This window comes from Osmerus mordax, chromosome 3 (genome assembly GCF_038355195.1).
Source record: "Osmerus mordax isolate fOsmMor3 chromosome 3, fOsmMor3.pri, whole genome shotgun sequence".
Taxonomy (NCBI): Eukaryota; Metazoa; Chordata; class Actinopteri; order Osmeriformes; family Osmeridae; genus Osmerus; species Osmerus mordax.
This window is the reverse complement of record NC_090052.1, coordinates 893,287-911,611: the sequence shown is the minus strand read 5'-3', so window position 1 is coordinate 911,611 and position 18,325 is coordinate 893,287. Positions and strand designations below refer to the sequence as shown.

Genomic DNA, 18,325 nt, shown 5'->3' with positions numbered 1-18,325 from the left:
AAAAAATCTTTTTTTTTTTTTTTTTTTTTTTTATAACAATTAGTTTACTAAACTGCAAGAAAGACAATAAATGTCAAGGTTTTGATGCATTGGGATTTTTTTCTTCAACACTTAAATGCCCATCACAGTCAAATAGAAACAAGTAACACTGAAGAGCAAACTGGAATCAAATGTAAGCATATATTGAATAGAAATTTGATTAAAAATCGAAGAAAAAACACTTGAATGGAAAAAATCAAAAAATCATGAATCGAAAAGAACATGAATCGAAAAGATCATGAAATGGAAAAGATCATGAATGGAAAAAATCACGAATCGAAAAGATCATGAATGGAAAAAAATCACCAATCGAACAAATCGTGAATCGATTTTGAATCGAATCGCGAGGTACCAAAAGATTCCCACCCGTAGTTACAAGTAAATGATAATGCAGTAGACAAGGTACGCTGTTTCGCTGCCACATTGAATTGCCATTTGACAAATGCATTCCCATTTAAATTGCGGATTGCATTGCCACTTTGCACATTGAATCGGCACTTGAAAAAAGCATTTCCATTTGAACAAAGACTCAAAAAAAGCTTGCCAATATGAAATGCAATGTAATAAGCGTTCGTTCAAAATGGTATTCAAAATAATACAAGCTGCATTTTGACACGTTGAATTGCCATTTGAAAAATGCATAATATCTTTTTCATTGTGAGGAACGCTTCAAGAATTTACGCGTCATCCTTCTTTGCTCTGCGCCAGGGGCCAATGCTAATCTTCTCTGTATCGTTCCAATTTTAGTATAACCCTAACCCGCTAGCTCACTGACAACGACAATTACTGTTAAAGAATAAATTACTCACGGATGTCTGATTTACAGATCCGCCATGGCAGTGTTTTACGGAAGTTGGCGTCCACATTTGCATTACTGCTACTTTGGACAGTTCTAAATCGAATCTAAACTAAGTTGTCGTCATGTTTGACAAATACATTGTTGTTGGTGGCCAAGCATATTTTGAGGTCCTAGAGAGGCACAGGGGCCCAAAATGAGGAACGCTTCACGAATTTGCGTGTCATCCTTGCGCAGGGGCCATGCTAATCTTCTCTGTATCGTTCCAATTTTAGTATATGTGCTACCGAAGTAAGCACAGACTATCACCCTGGGGAAGCCCTATCTGTAGACCAAAACCTGGTCAAAACATCACAGGGGAGTCTCAGCAACTACACTCCCAAATTAGCCTTTCAACAGACACCAGATAACTATCTGAAACTAAGAAATGACTTGGCACAGAACGACGACAATCTTCAACTGTTTCTTTTATTGACTGCAGTTGAAGACTGTCAAATATTATGAGTTCACTACCGTCAACATAGACCAGTTGGCCAAGGGGACAAGTATGGCGCTGGTTTAGTCTTCACTCAGAACAGGATTGGTTGTCCTGGGTCTCAACAGCGTTCTCTAACCACGATTGGTGCTCCGGAACAAAAGGATTGAGTACGTGTATTCTTACGTAACAGTTCTCCTCCCCCAGCTCCTCAACATAGAGAGAACAGCTCCTCCCCTCCACAACATAGAGAGAGCAGCTCCTCCCCTCCACAACATAGAGAGAGCAGCTCCTCCCTTCCACAACATAGAGAGAGCAGCTCCTCCCCTCCACAACATAGAGAGAGCAGCTCCTCCCCTCCACAACATAGAGAGAGTAGCTCCTCCCCCCCACAACATAGAGAGAGCAGCTCCTCCCCTCCACAACATAGAGAGAGCAGGCTGGCCTTTGTTCCTCCCCCCTTCCTCCACTCCCCCGCTGAAAGCTGAGCTTGTTCTTCAGCATTCTAGCCACTTCCCCTCCCACAGCTCCTCCACTCCACAGCGTAAAGAGGGAGCTACCTACATGAGAACACCACTAGATGTCCACCGTGAGCTGCCAGGGATGTATGGCCCCATGAACAGATATCCCCGCCAGGGGCCATGCTAATCTTCTCTGTATGTTCCAAGTTTAGTATGTGTGCCGCTGAAGCAAGCACAGACGGTTCAATGTCATCCAAGTCACTGAACGAGGAAGTGACGTCCTCACTGAAGACCCGCCTGACGAGTCATTGACAGATTGCATTTTAATTTTGATGCAAAAAGAACGTGGTGACAAGTAGGGGTGGGGGTCTCCTAGCGATTCATATCGATTCACAAAGGTAAAAAATCGTTTCGTTTTTTATTTTATTTTTTATAACAATGAGTTTACTAAACTGCAAGAAAGACAATAAATGTCAAGGTTTTGATGCATTGGGATTTTTTTCTTCAACACTTAAATGCCCATCACAGTCAAATAGAAACAAGTAACACTGAAGAGCAAACTGGAATCAAATGTAAGCATATATTGAATAGAAATTTGATTAAAAATCGAAGAAAAAACACTTGAATGGAAAAAATCAAAAAATCATGAATCGAAAAGAACATGAATCGAAAAGATCATGAAATGGAAAAGATCATGAATGGAAAAAATCACGAATCGAAAAGATCATGAATGGAAAAAAATCACCAATCGAACAAATCGTGAATCGATTTTGAATCGAATCGCGAGGTACCAAAAGATTCCCACCCGTAGTTACAAGTAAATGATAATGCAGTAGACGAGGTACGCTGTTTCGCTGCCACATTGAATTGCCATTTGACAAATGCATTCCCATTTAAATTGCGGATTGCATTGCCACTTTGCACATTGAATCGGCACTTGAAAAAAGCATTTCCATTTGAACAAAGACTCAAAAAAAGCTTGCCAATATGAAATGCAATGTAATAAGCGTTCGTTCAAATGGTATTCAAAATAATACAAGCTGCATTTTGACACGTTGAATTGCCATTTGAAAAATGCATAATATCTTTTTCATTGTGAGGAACGCTACAAGAATTTACGCGTCATCCTTCTTTGCTCTGCGCCAGGGGCCAATGCTAAACTTCTCTGTATCGTTCCAATTTTAGTATAACCCTAACCCGCTAGCTCACTGACAACGACAATTACTGTTAAAGAATAAATTACTCACGATTGTCTGATTTACAGATCCGCCATGGCAGTGTTTTACGGAAGTTGGCGTCCACATTTGCATTACTGCTACTTCGGACAGTTCTAAATCGAATCTAAACTAAGTTGTCGTCATGTTTGACAAATACATTGTTGTTGGTGGCCAAGCATATTTTGAGGTCCTAGAGAGGCACAGGGGCCCAAAATGAGGAACGCTTCACGAATTTGCGTGTCATCCTTGCGCAGGGGCCATGCTAATCTTCTCTGTATCGTTCCAATTTTAGTATATGTGCTACCGAAGTAAGCACAGACTATCACCCTGGGGAAGCCCTATCTGTAGACCAAAACCTGGTCAAAACATCACAGGGGAGTCTCAGCAACTACACTCCCAAATTAGCCTTTCAACAGACACCAGATAACTATCTGAAACTAAGAAATGACTTGGCACAGAACGACGACAATCTTCAACTGTTTCTTTTATTGACTGCAGTTGAAGACTGTCAAATATTATGAGTTCACTACCGTCAACATAGACCAGTTGGCCAAGGGGACAAGTATGGCGCTGGTTTAGTCTTCTCTCAGAACAGGATTGGTTGTCCTGGGTCTCAACAGCGTTCTCTAACCACGATTGGTGCTCCGGAACAAAAGGATTGAGTACGTGTATTCTTACGTAACAGTTCTCCTCCCCCAGCTCCTCAACATAGAGAGAGCAGCTCCTCCCCTCCACAACATAGAGAGAGCAGCTCCTCCCCTCCACAACATAGAGAGAGCAGCTCCTCCCCTCCACAACATAGAGAGAGCAGCTCCTCCCCTCCACAACATAGAGAGAGCAGGCTGGCCTTTGTTCCTCCCCCCTTCCTCCACTCCTCGCTGAAAGCTGAGCTTGTTCTTCAGCATTCTAGCCACTTCCCCTCCCACAGCTCCTCCACTCCACAGCGTAAAGAGGGAGCTACCTACATGAGAACACCACTAGATGTCCACCGTGAGCTGCCAGGGATGTATGGCCCCATGAACAGATATCCCCGCCAGGGGCCATGCTAATCTTCTCTGTATGTTCCAAGTTTAGTAAGTGTGCTGCTGAAGCAAGCACAGACGGTTCAATGTCATCCAAGTCACTGAACGAGGAAGTGACGTCCTAACTGAAGACCCGCCTGACGAGTCATTGACAGATTGCATTTTAATTTTGATGCAAAAAGAACGTGGTGACAAGTAGGGGTGGGGGTCTCCTAGCGATTCATATCGATTCACAAACGTAAAAAATCTTTTTTTATTTTTTTTTATTTTTTATAACAATGAGTTTACTAAACTGCAAGAAAGACAATAAATGTCAAGGTTTTGATGCATTGGGATTTTTTTCTTCAACACTTAAATGCCCATCACAGTCAAATAGAAACAAGTAACACTGAAGAGCAAACTGGAATCAAATGTAAGCATATATTGAATAGAAATTTGATTAAAAATCGAAGAAAAAACACCTGAATGGAAAAAATCAAAAAATCATGAATCGAAAAGAACATGAATGGAAAAAAATCACCAATCGAACAAATCGTGAATCGATTTTGAATCGAATCGCGAGGTACCAAAAGATTCCCACCCGTAGTTACAAGTAAATGATAATGCAGTAGACAAGGTACGCTGTTTCGCTGCCACATTGAATTGCCATTTGACAAATGCATTTGCATTACTGCTACTTCGGACAGTTCTAAATCGAATCTAAACTAAGTTGTCGTCATGTTTGACAAATACATTGTTGTTGGTGGCCAAGCATATTTTGAGGTCCTAGAGAGGCACAGGGGCCCAAAATGAGGAACGCTTCACGAATTTGCGTGTCATCCTTGCGCAGGGGCCATGCTAATCTTCTCTGTATCGTTCCAATTTTAGTATATGTGCTACCGAAGTAAGCACAGACTATCACCCTGGGGAAGCCCTATCTGTAGACCAAAACCTGGTCAAAACATCACAGGGGAGTCTCAGCAACTACACTCCCAAATTAGCCTTTCAACAGACACCAGATAACTATCTGAAACTAAGAAATGACTTGGCACAGAACGACGACAATCTTCAACTGTTTCTTTTATTGACTGCAGTTGAAGACTGTCAAATATTATGAGTTCACTACCGTCAACATAGACCAGTGGGCCAAGGGGACAAGTATGGCGCTGGTTTAGTCTTCACTCAGAACAGGATTGGTTGTCCTGGGTCTCAACAGCGTTCTCTAACCACGATTGGTGCTCCGGAACAAAAGGATTGAGTACGTGTATTCTTACGTAACAGTTCTCCTCCCCCAGCTCCTCAACATAGAGAGAACAGCTCCTCCCCTCCACAACATAGAGAGAGCAGCTCCTCCCCTCCACAACATAGAGAGAGCAGCTCCTCCCCTCCACAACATAGAGAGAGCAGCTCCTCCCCTCCACAACATAGAGAGCAGCTCCTCCCCTCCACAACATAGAGAGAGTAGCTCCTCCCCCCCACAACATAGAGAGAGCAGCTCCTCCCCTCCACAACATAGAGAGAGCAGGCTGGCCTTTGTTCCTCCCCCCTTCCTCCACTCCCCCGCTGAAAGCTGAGCTTGTTCTTCAGCATTCTAGCCACTTCCCCTCCCACAGCTCCTCCACTCCACAGCGTAAAGAGGGAGCTACCTACATGAGAACACCACTAGATGTCCACCGTGAGCTGCCAGGGATGTATGGCCCCATGAACAGATATCCCCGCCAGGGGCCATGCTAATCTTCTCTGTATGTTCCAAGTTTAGTAAGTGTGCTGCTGAAGCAAGCACAGACGGTTCAATGTCATCCAAGTCACTGAACGAGGAAGTGACGTCCTAACTGAAGACCCGCCTGACGAGTCATTGACAGATTGCATTTTAATTTTGATGCAAAAAGAACGTGGTGACAAGTAGGGGTGGGGGTCTCCTAGCGATTCATATCGATTCACAAACGTAAAAAATCTTTTTTTATTTTTTTTTATTTTTTATAACAATTAGTTTACTAAACTGCAAGAAAGACAATAAATGTCAAGGTTTTGATGCATTGGGATTTTTTTCTTCAACACTTAAATGCCCATCACAGTCAAATAGAAACAAGTAACACTGAAGAGCAAACTGGAATCAAATGTAAGCATATATTGAATAGAAATTTGATTAAAAATCGAAGAAAAAACACCTGAATGGAAAAAATCAAAAAATCATGAATCGAAAAGAACATGAATCGAAAAGATCATGAAATGGAAAAGATCATGAATGGAAAAAATCACGAATCGAAAAGATCATGAATGGAAAAAAATCACCAATCGAACAAATCGTGAATCGATTTTGAATCGAATCGCGAGGTACCAAAAGATTCCCACCCGTAGTTACAAGTAAATGATAATGCAGTAGACAAGGTACGCTGTTTCGCTGCCACATTGAATTGCCATTTGACAAATGCATTCCCATTTAAATTGCGGATTGCATTGCCACTTTGCACATTGAATCGGCACTTGAAAAAAGCATTTCCATTTGAACAAAGACTCAAAAAAAGCTTGCCAATATGAAATGCAATGTAATAAGCGTTCGTTCAAATGGTATTCAAAATAATACAAGCTGCATTTTGACACGTTGAATTGCCATTTGAAAAATGCATAATATCTTTTTCATTGTGAGGAACGCTACAAGAATTTACGCGTCATCCTTCTTTGCTCTGCGCCAGGGGCCAATGCTAAACTTCTCTGTATCGTTCCAATTTTAGTATAACCCTAACCCGCTAGCTCACTGACAACGACAATTACTGTTAAAGAATAAATTACTCACGATTGTCTGATTTACAGATCCGCCATGGCAGTGTTTTACGGAAGTTGGCGTCCACATTTGCATTACTGCTACTTCGGACAGTTCTAAATCGAATCTAAACTAAGTTGTCGTCATGTTTGACAAATACATTGTTGTTGGTGGCCAAGCATATTTTGAGGTCCTAGAGAGGCACAGGGGCCCAAAATGAGGAACGCTTCACGAATTTGCGTGTCATCCTTGCGCAGGGGCCATGCTAATCTTCTCTGTATCGTTCCAATTTTAGTATATGTGCTACCGAAGTAAGCACAGACTATCACCCTGGGGAAGCCCTATCTGTAGACCAAAACCTGGTCAAAACATCACAGGGGAGTCTCAGCAACTACACTCCCAAATTAGCCTTTCAACAGACACCAGATAACTATCTGAAACTAAGAAATGACTTGGCACAGAACGACGACAATCTTCAACTGTTTCTTTTATTGACTGCAGTTGAAGACTGTCAAATATTATGAGTTCACTACCGTCAACATAGACCAGTTGGCCAAGGGGACAAGTATGGCGCTGGTTTAGTCTTCTCTCAGAACAGGATTGGTTGTCCTGGGTCTCAACAGCGTTCTCTAACCACGATTGGTGCTCCGGAACAAAAGGATTGAGTACGTGTATTCTTACGTAACAGTTCTCCTCCCCCAGCTCCTCAACATAGAGAGAGCAGCTCCTCCCCTCCACAACATAGAGAGAGCAGCTCCTCCCCTCCACAACATAGAGAGAGCAGCTCCTCCCCTCCACAACATAGAGAGAGCAGCTCCTCCCCTCCACAACATAGAGAGAGCAGGCTGGCCTTTGTTCCTCCCCCCTTCCTCCACTCCTCGCTGAAAGCTGAGCTTGTTCTTCAGCATTCTAGCCACTTCCCCTCCCACAGCTCCTCCACTCCACAGCGTAAAGAGGGAGCTACCTACATGAGAACACCACTAGATGTCCACCGTGAGCTGCCAGGGATGTATGGCCCCATGAACAGATATCCCCGCCAGGGGCCATGCTAATCTTCTCTGTATGTTCCAAGTTTAGTAAGTGTGCTGCTGAAGCAAGCACAGACGGTTCAATGTCATCCAAGTCACTGAACGAGGAAGTGACGTCCTAACTGAAGACCCGCCTGACGAGTCATTGACAGATTGCATTTTAATTTTGATGCAAAAAGAACGTGGTGACAAGTAGGGGTGGGGGTCTCCTAGCGATTCATATCGATTCACAAACGTAAAAAATCTTTTTTTATTTTTTTTTATTTTTTATAACAATGAGTTTACTAAACTGCAAGAAAGACAATAAATGTCAAGGTTTTGATGCATTGGGATTTTTTTCTTCAACACTTAAATGCCCATCACAGTCAAATAGAAACAAGTAACACTGAAGAGCAAACTGGAATCAAATGTAAGCATATATTGAATAGAAATTTGATTAAAAATCGAAGAAAAAACACCTGAATGGAAAAAATCAAAAAATCATGAATCGAAAAGAACATGAATGGAAAAAAATCACCAATCGAACAAATCGTGAATCGATTTTGAATCGAATCGCGAGGTACCAAAAGATTCCCACCCGTAGTTACAAGTAAATGATAATGCAGTAGACAAGGTACGCTGTTTCGCTGCCACATTGAATTGCCATTTGACAAATGCATTTGCATTACTGCTACTTCGGACAGTTCTAAATCGAATCTAAACTAAGTTGTCGTCATGTTTGACAAATACATTGTTGTTGGTGGCCAAGCATATTTTGAGGTCCTAGAGAGGCACAGGGGCCCAAAATGAGGAACGCTTCACGAATTTGCGTGTCATCCTTGCGCAGGGGCCATGCTAATCTTCTCTGTATCGTTCCAATTTTAGTATATGTGCTACCGAAGTAAGCACAGACTATCACCCTGGGGAAGCCCTATCTGTAGACCAAAACCTGGTCAAAACATCACAGGGGAGTCTCAGCAACTACACTCCCAAATTAGCCTTTCAACAGACACCAGATAACTATCTGAAACTAAGAAATGACTTGGCACAGAACGACGACAATCTTCAACTGTTTCTTTTATTGACTGCAGTTGAAGACTGTCAAATATTATGAGTTCACTACCGTCAACATAGACCAGTGGGCCAAGGGGACAAGTATGGCGCTGGTTTAGTCTTCACTCAGAACAGGATTGGTTGTCCTGGGTCTCAACAGCGTTCTCTAACCACGATTGGTGCTCCGGAACAAAAGGATTGAGTACGTGTATTCTTACGTAACAGTTCTCCTCCCCCAGCTCCTCAACATAGAGAGAACAGCTCCTCCCCTCCACAACATAGAGAGAGCAGCTCCTCCCCTCCACAACATAGAGAGAGCAGCTCCTCCCCTCCACAACATAGAGAGAGCAGCTCCTCCCCTCCACAACATAGAGAGCAGCTCCTCCCCTCCACAACATAGAGAGAGTAGCTCCTCCCCCCCACAACATAGAGAGAGCAGCTCCTCCCCTCCACAACATAGAGAGAGCAGGCTGGCCTTTGTTCCTCCCCCCTTCCTCCACTCCCCCGCTGAAAGCTGAGCTTGTTCTTCAGCATTCTAGCCACTTCCCCTCCCACAGCTCCTCCACTCCACAGCGTAAAGAGGGAGCTACCTACATGAGAACACCACTAGATGTCCACCGTGAGCTGCCAGGGATGTATGGCCCCATGAACAGATATCCCCGCCAGGGGCCATGCTAATCTTCTCTGTATGTTCCAAGTTTAGTAAGTGTGCTGCTGAAGCAAGCACAGACGGTTCAATGTCATCCAAGTCACTGAACGAGGAAGTGACGTCCTAACTGAAGACCCGCCTGACGAGTCATTGACAGATTGCATTTTAATTTTGATGCAAAAAGAACGTGGTGACAAGTAGGGGTGGGGGTCTCCTAGCGATTCATATCGATTCACAAACGTAAAAAATCTTTTTTTATTTTTTTTTATTTTTTATAACAATTAGTTTACTAAACTGCAAGAAAGACAATAAATGTCAAGGTTTTGATGCATTGGGATTTTTTTCTTCAACACTTAAATGCCCATCACAGTCAAATAGAAACAAGTAACACTGAAGAGCAAACTGGAATCAAATGTAAGCATATATTGAATAGAAATTTGATTAAAAATCGAAGAAAAAACACTTGAATGGAAAAAATCAAAAAATCATGAATCGAAAAGAACATGAATCGAAAAGATCATGAAATGGAAAAGATCATGAATGGAAAAAATCACGAATCGAAAAGATCATGAATGGAAAAAAATCACCAATCGAACAAATCGTGAATCGATTTTGAATCGAATCGCGAGGTACCAAAAGATTCCCACCCGTAGTTACAAGTAAATGATAATGCAGTAGACAAGGTACGCTGTTTCGCTGCCACATTGAATTGCCATTTGACAAATGCATTCCCATTTAAATTGCGGATTGCATTGCCACTTTGCACATTGAATCGGCACTTGAAAAAAGCATTTCCATTTGAACAAAGACTCAAAAAAAGCTTGCCAATATGAAATGCAATGTAATAAGCGTTCGTTCAAATGGTATTCAAAATAATACAAGCTGCATTTTGACACGTTGAATTGCCATTTGAAAAATGCATAATATCTTTTTCATTGTGAGGAACGCTACAAGAATTTACGCGTCATCCTTCTTTGCTCTGCGCCAGGGGCCAATGCTAAACTTCTCTGTATCGTTCCAATTTTAGTATAACCCTAACCCGCTAGCTCACTGACAACGACAATTACTGTTAAAGAATAAATTACTCACGATTGTCTGATTTACAGATCCGCCATGGCAGTGTTTTACGGAAGTTGGCGTCCACATTTGCATTACTGCTACTTCGGACAGTTCTAAATCGAATCTAAACTAAGTTGTCGTCATGTTTGACAAATACATTGTTGTTGGTGGCCAAGCATATTTTGAGGTCCTAGAGAGGCACAGGGGCCCAAAATGAGGAACGCTTCACGAATTTGCGTGTCATCCTTGCGCAGGGGCCATGCTAATCTTCTCTGTATCGTTCCAATTTTAGTATATGTGCTACCGAAGTAAGCACAGACTATCACCCTGGGGAAGCCCTATCTGTAGACCAAAACCTGGTCAAAACATCACAGGGGAGTCTCAGCAACTACACTCCCAAATTAGCCTTTCAACAGACACCAGATAACTATCTGAAACTAAGAAATGACTTGGCACAGAACGACGACAATCTTCAACTGTTTCTTTTATTGACTGCAGTTGAAGACTGTCAAATATTATGAGTTCACTACCGTCAACATAGACCAGTTGGCCAAGGGGACAAGTATGGCGCTGGTTTAGTCTTCTCTCAGAACAGGATTGGTTGTCCTGGGTCTCAACAGCGTTCTCTAACCACGATTGGTGCTCCGGAACAAAAGGATTGAGTATGTGTATTCTTACGTAACAGTTCTCCTCCCCCAGCTCCTCAACATAGAGAGAGCAGCTCCTCCCCCAGCTCCACAACATAGAGAGAGCAGGCTGGCCTTTGTTCCTCCCCCCTTCCTCCACTCCCCCGCTGAAAGCTGAGCTTGTTCTTCAGCATTCTAGCCACTTCCCCTCCCACAGCTCCTCCACTCCACAGCGTAAAGAGGGAGCTACCTACATGAGAACACCACTAGATGTCCACCGTGAGCTGCCAGGGATGTATGGCCCAATGAACAGATATCCCCGCCAGGGGCCATGCTAATCTTCTCTGTATGTTCCAAGTTTAGTATGTGTGCCGCTGAAGCAAGCACAGACGGTTCAATGTCATCCAAGTCACTGAACGAGGAAGTGACGTCCTAACTGAAGACCCGCCTGACGAGTCATTGACAGATTGCATTTTAATTTTGATGCAAAAAGAACGTGGTGACAAGTAAATGATGCTGCATTAGACTGGGTACGCTGTTTCGCTGCCACATTGAATTGCCATTTGACATATGGCTTGATAATTGCAGGGGGATGTATGGCCCCATGAACAGATATCCCACTGAGTAAGACCACCCCCCCCCCCAGACCACTGGGTCCCACCCCCCCAGGCCACCCCCCCACTGTGCTGTAACCACACACTCAGAACACAATAGACCCATTCAAAGCTTTACTAAACAGCTCTACCTTTACAGGCTTGCAACTCGATTGTTGTCCAATACTATACTGTACAATATTTGCTGACAGTGAGCTGTGAAAATATAGCACTGTGCACACATGCAATTCACAATTTGATGTAAGACTAATACCCTCATCAGAATTGTGATTGTGATTGGCTAATGAATAAAGAAATTATTATATGGCAAGTCACGTCACGACCTTGTGTCACAAGGTCAACGTAACTTATTCTACCAATCGGCCTAGTAGTTAGTCAAGCAGACATGCAGAAGTATTTGAAAAGTGTTGTTTGTCTGGCAGAGCTATGAGACACAAGAAGAAAAGATGCATACCTTGTGGCTGTTTGGATAGTGATTTCAGCGTGCAGAGGTGGCACCACAGGTCCAAAAGTGGTGGGGCAAAATCTGGGACATATCGGGGGCCTTTCTTCGGGACCAGTCTATATTTAAATGAAGTGAATTAAAGTCAACTTTTGTGTCATATTTGTATTCTTTGTTAATTGACAATGGATAATTGTAAACATTCACATACATTTGAGTAACTACACACAAGGCATGTCAAAATTATAGTTACAGTACATGATTGCCAAATTTATGATTGGATTTTTTTCTCTTTGGGTCATGTGTCATCGTTTGGGTCATCGTTTCATCTATTTCCTGTGGCAAACAAATGTAATCAGTGAGCTTAAAATAATACTACCACCTACCACCTACCTAGCTAGCTCGCTAGCTAGATAACAATTTCATGCAAGCTAGCTTTCCAGTTAACATGTAGTAGCTAAAAATGCATACTACTGGAAGACGCTTTGGATCTGCTTTTATCCAAAGTTGTTGAGAGGGGTGGTGATGCTCTGAGCCAGGGCCCGGGTTGGCTGTAGCTAGGAGATCATTGTGGCTGACAGGTGCATTCACTTGTTGGGAGTCAGGGGGCTTAGCGGTGAGGGAGTCGGGCTTGTAATCAGAAGGTCGCTGGTTCGATTCCCGGCCGTGTCAAATGACGTTGTGTCCCTGTCCACTTCACCCTACTTGCTTCGGGGAGAATGTCCCTGTACTTACTGTAAGTCGCTCTGGATAAGAGCGGTTATGCTAAATGACTAAATGTATGTACTTGTTGCAGTCAGTGTTTGAAGTAGTGCGTTATAGTCAACTGGGCTTAGAGTAAACGGGCTTGAATGGTAACTCAGTAAGTTATTAATTACGGAGATATTAGCCCATTGTCTGTTGTTGGTTTACATCACGGGCAATGTCAGATAACTAGCTATTTAAGGAAGCGTGAGAAGTGCTAGATCACGTGCGAGCCTGGCTGGCTGGCTGCCACTACATCATGATAGCTACTAGCGTACTGTTGGCTCACCTCTCAAATATTTTGCTGTTGTGGTGAAAAACGCATTGACTCTCTTTTCTCTATGCTTTCTTTCTTTTTTGTTGAGTTTCACACTCATTGACATAGAGATGGACGACAAAACAGCTCCACAAAGTGAAGCCAAACATCTCGATCAGGGTTTCCAACTATCACCAGACAAATAAGCGACCGCAGCTTCAGAAACCAGCACACTAGGTGTGTTCGACACAGGGTTGCCAGGTCTGTGTGATGCTTAGTTAGTGCGATCGCTCATTACAGTACCTTAAAACCCTTCAAAGTCAATTGACGCTGGAGAAAGACAAAGCATTATATCTCCCGAACCGTACATGCAAGAAAGTAATGGCGACGTTTGGTTTGAGAGCGTTTTGTCTGAGAATGATGTTGTTTAGTTTGAGGGCGTTTTGTCTGAGAATGAAGGCGTTTAGTTTGAGAGCTAGCGTTTTGTCTGAGAATGACAGGTTTTTCTGAGACTGAAGCCGTTTCGCCTAAGTCTGACGACTTTTGGTCTGAGACTTGACGCCTTTTCGTTTGAGTCTGACACATGAGTCTGAGATCTGAGGATGTCCTAAAATGAACACCGTACCCCACTTCCACGTACGACTTTGAATGTATGCACCACAGTATTCACTCGGCAGTAGGGATGGGCGATACCAATAATTTTCTTTTCGATCCGATACCAAGTACTTTCAAGACCAGTATCGTCGATATCAATACCGATACTTACATGAAATATGTTTATTTTAGTAATTTTATAATGCATTTAGGTAGGATCGATATTTCAAATTGAGAATAGATCCTTTTGATACAATGCCAGTATCGAAAATATCGATACTTTAGGATCGATCCTCCCATCCCTACTCTGCAGCCAGCATGGCGTCCGCTCCGCCAAGGCAACATGCTGGCGCCAGCGCACCATTTCCTGAAGTCAACAAGACTGAGGAGTCTTCTGCCTTCTTTTCCAAAAAAAACGTCAATACGTTTAAATACGTAAATTCATGCTGGTTTACATTGGCTGAAAAAGGGCTGCACTCATGTTTCCGAACATGCCAGCGCCAAAAGACACTTAACGGAACTTACTTTTGGGGTTGTGTTTCCGCCAGTTAAAAGTTATTTGTAACACAGCTAAATACAGCTCGACAATTAGTTTGCCACCGAGCAACCTAAGCGATACACGTTACTTGTCACTGCGCTGGGAAAACAAAACACGGCAATGGAACGGATCCCTCATTGAAATTAGCTAGATTTATCGAAATAAACCTGGATTTTCCTTCATTTACGTTGATGGAATACCACCTGGCTAAACATTCCAGATGCGGTGACCAAATTCTCAATCCATCATCGGGCTGCTGGATATGTGCCTAACGCTCAATCTACACTTGTTTATTATGCCAGAGGTAGCCTACGTAAAGTTAACAGTGTTGTGCTTCAGGTTTTAACATTTATTTAGAGACCTGATGTATTTTAAATTCAAAGTTGCAAATCTGAAAGCTACCAAGGTTAGCATTTTACGCTGTTGTGTCCAGAATTTGTGACTTTTTGCTTAGTTTTGATATCACCATGTGGTTGTATTCTACAGTAGGGAGGATAATGTGACATGTTTTGATAGTTATTCCAGAGGAAGTTGCTGAATTACATAACAGTTTATCTTTAATAAAACGTGTGTGTCATCTACGTGTCGTTTTATTGTATTATTTTGTACTATTATCGTTATTGGATCTGAAACTTAGCAGTTGCAATCCAATGTCATGTTATTGTTAATTTGCACGTATTGCTTATACTGTAATCACATTGTATGGCGTGTTTCTCCAGAAATAATAAACCTAAGTAACACTCTTCTCACCAAATGATCAACATTACATATGCAGAGTAGACATTATGACAGACAAAATATTTCCTTTTTATGTGAAAGCTTGAGTTTGTATTAACTTGGAACTGTTCTTTCAGATCTCCTATTGGCCAATCCAACTTGATCACGGGCGGAGAGGACATCTTAAAGATCCTGTAAAGTGGACCTGGAAACGAGTTTTAAGTCCGCCACACCACAGAATAATGTGTTATTAACTACCCATCCAAATTTGAATGAAAAAATAACACCGACAAAATCAACAGTCTTCTCTGCTTGAGAGGGGGGGGGGGGGGGGGGGCGTGTCGCCTGAAGGAGCTGAAGCTCCGCCCCTCGCTGCCTAGTGCCTACCTCCAACCGAGATAATGGACGCTATGTCAAGCCGAACAAAACCGTATAGAATTAGAATTTATTTGTTTAATGAGTGAAACATACAGATGCATATAAATGAAATGTTCCCCTGAGCTGTAACAGTAAAAATGGACACCAGAGACAGTAGTTAGTGAGCTCTCCAACTAGGCTACTTCTAACACATTAGCTACCATTTCACCAAAATACCATCATTCTACACCAAGTAGCCTAATATAAATTTAGTGGTTTGCACTAACTCATAGCAGAGATACCTCTGGAAAAGTTATCTAGTATAATTATAACAAGCACACAGAACTGAGTGATGCTGGCGGCGGTGGATGGTCCAGGTGCGACCGGAGGATGAACGGCCGGAGGGGCGATGCTCGGTACGGCTCAGCGCTGCAAGAGAAGCCGTGTGTTGGTGAACCCCGTCTGTCTCTGGTCCATGTTTAAACTGTCCGCCGTGAAATGGTCAGTGCAGAGGCGGCTGTTGGAGTTTATCCGAAGCTTTCCATGAGCGTAGCTATTCACAAAATCTATCCACCTATTTTTCCTTTCATTATCAATAGGGAACTTAAATGGCGTTGCAGCGCAGCTGGAGTTCTTGCATCCAGAGAAGATGCAGTTGCGGGTGGTGGGAGACATCCTGAAGCTAGCTAGCTAGCTGATGTAGGCTACAATAACAGTACAGCAGGAGGAGCCATTCAGTGATCTGACATACGTAGCTGGGGCGAAATGACGCAGATAGGGCATTTTTTGGCTCCGCCCATTAAAACCTGATCTGAAAACGGAAGAGAAACTGTTCTTCGGTTTAACTCCACATTTCAGTGTGACAAAGTTTCAGCGCTTTGCACATGCTTTCAGGAACTCATTTCACACGTATATAATGTACTTAGAAGCAAAACATGGAATTTACTTTACAGGATCTTTAAGGCTCCAGAGAGACTCAACCAGAGATGGGCTCAACCAGAGAGTGGACCAACCAGAGAGAAACAAGCTTCCAGAGACTAGAGACCAGACAGGACCCAGAGAGACCTGACAGAGAACAAAGAGAGACCTGAGTTATGGAGACACATCAGTGTGACACCTGTGGGAAGAGCCTTTCCTCATCCAGTAGCCTCAAGCAGCACATGATGATCCACACAGGAGAGAAGCCCTACAGCTGTGACCACTGTAGCTATAGTTGTACAACAAAATGCCATCTGACAAGCCACCTGCGTATTCACACAGGAGAGAAGCCCTACAGCTGTGACCTCTGTGGTCAATCCTTTAGCCGTGCTTCCAGTTTCAGAGTTGAAGCTCCGCCCCTCGCTGCCTACCTACGACCCAGATAATGGACGCTACGTCAAGCCGAACAAAACAGTATAGAATTAGAATGTATTTGTTCAATGAGTGAAACATACAGATGCATATAAATGAAATGTTCCCCTGAGCTGTAACACAGGAGTAAACATTTACAGCAGAAACAAGACAGTGAGCTCTCCAACTTCTACTTCTAGCACATTAGCTACCATTTCACCAAAATACCATCATTCTACACCGAGTAGCCTAATATCAAGTTAGCGGTTTGCACTAATTATAACAGAGATACCTCTGGAAAAGTTATCTAGTTTAATTATAACAAGCACACAAAACTGAGTGATGAACTGCTGGCGGCGGTGGATGGTCCAGGTGCGACCGGAGGATGAACGGCTGGGCGGGCGATGCTCGGTACGGCTCCGCGCTGCAAGAGTCAGGTGGGAGTCAGGTGGCTGAGCGGTTAGGGAAGCGGGCTTGTAATCAGAAGGTTGCCAGTTCGATTCCCGGCCGTGCAAGATGATGTGTCCTTGGGCAAGGCACTTCACCCTACTTGCCTCGGGGGAATGTCCCTGTACTTACGTCGCTCTGGATAAGAGCGTCTTCTAAATGACTAAATGTAAATGTAATGTAAAAGAAGCCGTGTGTTGGTGAACCCTGTCTGTCTCTGGTCCATGTTAAAACTATCCGCCATGAAATGGTCAGTGGCGCAGAGGCGGCTGTTTGAGTTTATCCAAAGCTTTCCATGAGCGTGGCTCTTCACAAAATCTATCCACCTGTTGTTCCTTTCATTATCAACAGGGAACTTAATGGCGTTGCAGCGCAGCTAGTTCTTGCATCCAGGGAAGATGCAGTTGCGGGTGGTTGGAGACATCCTGAAGCTAGCTAGCTAGCTGATGTAAGCTACAATAACAGTACAGCAGGAGGAGCCATTCAGTGATCTGACGTAGCTGGGGCGAAATGACGTAGATAGGGCCTTTTTTGGCTCCGCCCATTAAAACCTGATCTGAAAACGGAAGAGAAACTGTTCTTCGGTCTAACTCCACATTTCAGTGCGACAAAGTTTTAGTGCTTTGCACATGCTTTCAGGAACTCATTTCACAGGTATATGATGTACTTAGAAGCAAAACATGGAATTTACTTTACAGGATCTTTAAAATATACTTATTTATCTTCATTCCCGAACAGTAGGTGGCGCTGCTGCACTTCATAAAGTTAGTCGCAATCTGCCATTGAAAGCAAAAGAAGAGTGTTCCTATGCTCAATGTAAAGCTAAAGTTGTTTCCCAGGCTGTAGGTATGTAAACTATGTGATGACTTACGTTTTAGTGTTTTTGAAGTTCAAAATTATGTTGCAAATCTAACAGCTATGAAGGTTTGCATTATAGGCATTGATTTTGACGTCGTTGTGTCCAGGATTTGCCACTTTGTGCTTAGTTTTAAGATCACCACGGTGCTAGCTAACTCGTCCATCTTTACTTCCATTGTTACATCAGTGGTTGTCTTTATTAATGGAGATGTTTGTATTGTGATTGATACAATCACAATTAATTTCATGTAATTTTAGATGCAGCGGTCACCAGACAGTGTTGTG

The 18,325-nt window shown here is 43.0% G+C and overlaps 1 protein-coding gene, 6 non-coding genes and 6 pseudogenes across 7 annotated transcripts in view; 1 reads left to right on the top strand and 12 right to left on the bottom strand.

Annotated features, from left to right (window-relative positions):
- Positions 1-1,027: 1,027 nt before the first annotated feature.
- Positions 1,028-1,134, bottom strand: LOC136941354 (U6 spliceosomal RNA). The gene has a single exon (XR_010876497.1). It is a non-coding gene; the product is annotated as a U6 spliceosomal RNA (small nuclear RNA).
- An 809-nt stretch (positions 1,135-1,943) lies between these two features.
- Positions 1,944-2,007, bottom strand: LOC136941389 (U6 spliceosomal RNA; annotated as a pseudogene).
- A 1,190-nt stretch (positions 2,008-3,197) lies between these two features.
- LOC136941353 (U6 spliceosomal RNA) lies at positions 3,198-3,304 on the bottom strand. The gene has a single exon (XR_010876496.1). It is a non-coding gene; the product is annotated as a U6 spliceosomal RNA (small nuclear RNA).
- Positions 3,305-4,022: 718 nt separating this feature from the next.
- LOC136941378 (U6 spliceosomal RNA) lies at positions 4,023-4,086 on the bottom strand (annotated as a pseudogene).
- A 708-nt stretch (positions 4,087-4,794) lies between these two features.
- LOC136941344 (U6 spliceosomal RNA) lies at positions 4,795-4,901 on the bottom strand. The gene has a single exon (XR_010876487.1). It is a non-coding gene; the product is annotated as a U6 spliceosomal RNA (small nuclear RNA).
- Positions 4,902-5,708: 807 nt separating this feature from the next.
- On the bottom strand, positions 5,709-5,772 carry LOC136941377 (U6 spliceosomal RNA; annotated as a pseudogene).
- A 1,190-nt stretch (positions 5,773-6,962) lies between these two features.
- LOC136941397 (U6 spliceosomal RNA) lies at positions 6,963-7,069 on the bottom strand. Its single transcript, XR_010876518.1, has one exon. It is a non-coding gene; the product is annotated as a U6 spliceosomal RNA (small nuclear RNA).
- Positions 7,070-7,787: 718 nt separating this feature from the next.
- Positions 7,788-7,851, bottom strand: LOC136941376 (U6 spliceosomal RNA; annotated as a pseudogene).
- Positions 7,852-8,559: 708 nt separating this feature from the next.
- LOC136941385 (U6 spliceosomal RNA) lies at positions 8,560-8,666 on the bottom strand. Its single transcript, XR_010876513.1, has one exon. It is a non-coding gene; the product is annotated as a U6 spliceosomal RNA (small nuclear RNA).
- Positions 8,667-9,473: 807 nt separating this feature from the next.
- Positions 9,474-9,537, bottom strand: LOC136941375 (U6 spliceosomal RNA; annotated as a pseudogene).
- A 1,190-nt stretch (positions 9,538-10,727) lies between these two features.
- Positions 10,728-10,834, bottom strand: LOC136941374 (U6 spliceosomal RNA). Its single transcript, XR_010876512.1, has one exon. It is a non-coding gene; the product is annotated as a U6 spliceosomal RNA (small nuclear RNA).
- Positions 10,835-11,467: 633 nt separating this feature from the next.
- On the bottom strand, positions 11,468-11,531 carry LOC136941388 (U6 spliceosomal RNA; annotated as a pseudogene).
- Positions 11,532-17,976: 6,445 nt separating this feature from the next.
- LOC136939424 (zinc finger protein 883-like) overlaps positions 17,977-18,325 on the top strand; it is a 51,226-nt gene continuing 50,877 nt past the window's right edge. Inside the window, exon 1 of the mRNA XM_067232101.1 lies at positions 17,977-18,028. The gene's annotated coding sequence lies outside the window, so the exon portion shown is untranslated. The remainder of the gene's footprint in view (positions 18,029-18,325) is intronic.